Raw genomic sequence first — 1,746 nt, 5'->3', positions numbered from 1 at the left:
ATGTCAGATGCAGCCCATACTCAAACTGAAGATGTTGCAACACAGTTGGAACAACTTTAAGTTCAATGACATAAAACCACACAACAAAAAAGTTGAAAGTACACCAAACCTCGTGGCATAGTAATGTGCCCTTCTCCTGATTTTAACTTTGCTGTACAGTACAACAGAAGCCACATTCAAGAGTACAAAGTAATCATGTTTCATCCTTAAGAACACATCCAGGAAAAGATAAACATCCAACCCACCAAGAGATGGGTGGAAAAAGCAGCCCACATTTGTAAGTCATTAAGAAAATGATCAGAAGTGAGAAACATTGTCCTATACTTATAGCACAGTGACATTTGGATAACTTCGAAATTTCAAGATTTTTGTCCACATGATGTTCCTACTATATTGGGGAAAGTTTCTTCCTTAATCCAAATACAGAAACCACTAGCTCATAAAATTATGGAGATATCCTCAAACAGCAGAGAAAAATATGTATTAACCTTTCGATTCACTCAGCATATTTCATCTCCAAATGAAATACAATGGCAATGTTCACCTATGACATCTGAGAATTATAAGCTTAAATGGTGAATATCAGAAAGTCCAGCCCCTCCTCTACACCTAGCCAGTGTGTCAATGTGATAGCCGACAATGACCAGATACAGTTTCAGCAGGCTGAGGAGCAACTTATGCATCAGACTGCCAACATAGCCTGGATCTCTCATGAAACATCCTTATTAGAGTCGGCGCTAACTCTTAGGAATGTAAATGTGGTATGTTCAGCTGGAATTACACTGGTTTCTACTAAAGTGAAAAGGAAATCTGTTCATCTAGTGTTGGAACGTAAGAGCTGTCCACAATGGAAAGTACACAGGAAAATTTCATTACGCCATGAACTTTACTAAGATACAAAAATCCTAGTGTCTACACCTTAAGATTTTGAACTGCCCACCTGCAACTGTCTTGATCGAGTTATACAAAAAGACACAGGCCCATATTATACACACCTTGGGGCAGGACTAGTGTTGCTGCTGTCAGGGAAATCATGGAGAATAGGCATGGTCAAAAAGGAAATGCAGTAAGGATAGAAATGGCGTAAACTGGTAAAGGAGGGATAAGCTCTCATGGATGTCAATTGCTAAGTGGGTTTTAAAAAGCAGCAGTGATGGAGAAATAGTTTTGTTTGGTCCGGCAGCATACAGGCCACCACTGACCAACTTCTGTGATGGTCGTGCTCACGGTATAGGGATGGCATCCCTCTTCCAAAAGCCGATCAGCTATACACAGTTCAGAGAAAAATCTAATGTCATACAATGGGCATCCAACGGATAGAAGATGTACAGGTAGGATTTTCGAGGGTACATGTCAAATAATTGATCCAGAGACTTGCGGAGCTTCATCTTCTTGTCTGTTCATGGAGTGTGTTCTTCAATGGCTCTAAGTTTGGTAGACACCCAAGCCCCAGAAAATTTAGAATTGGTCCAAGCTCTTCCTTACATGAAAACACCTTGAAGATTAAACTTAGAGTTTGGCCACAGGATTAGCTCCAATTTATAAGCAGTATGCTCCAATAGCTTACCAGAATCAGGTGGAATATGAAAATGTTGCCCCAGGATGTTGGCTTCGCAGCAAAAATGTCGTCCCTTCTCTGGAGTCACCACTTGCCTCAAATTCTGTGCCCACCCCCACAGGGACATTCACAACACGAATGGAAGCATGGTGGTTTGTACTTTAACTCAAGGAGATAACCACTCTTAT

At 40.8% G+C, this 1,746-nt stretch overlaps 1 pseudogene; it reads left to right on the top strand.

Moving 5' to 3' along the window:
- LOC116548424 lies at window positions 1-1,740 on the top strand (annotated as a pseudogene).
- Window positions 1,741-1,746: the final 6 nt, after the last annotated feature.

Source organism: Sapajus apella, unplaced genomic scaffold (assembly GCF_009761245.1).
Source record: "Sapajus apella isolate SASKATOON/1434 unplaced genomic scaffold, GSC_monkey_1.0 scaffold11929, whole genome shotgun sequence".
Taxonomy (NCBI): Eukaryota; Metazoa; Chordata; class Mammalia; order Primates; family Cebidae; genus Sapajus; species Sapajus apella.
Note: the sequence above shows the minus strand (reverse complement) of the source record. Positions and strands in the feature narration are given on the sequence as shown.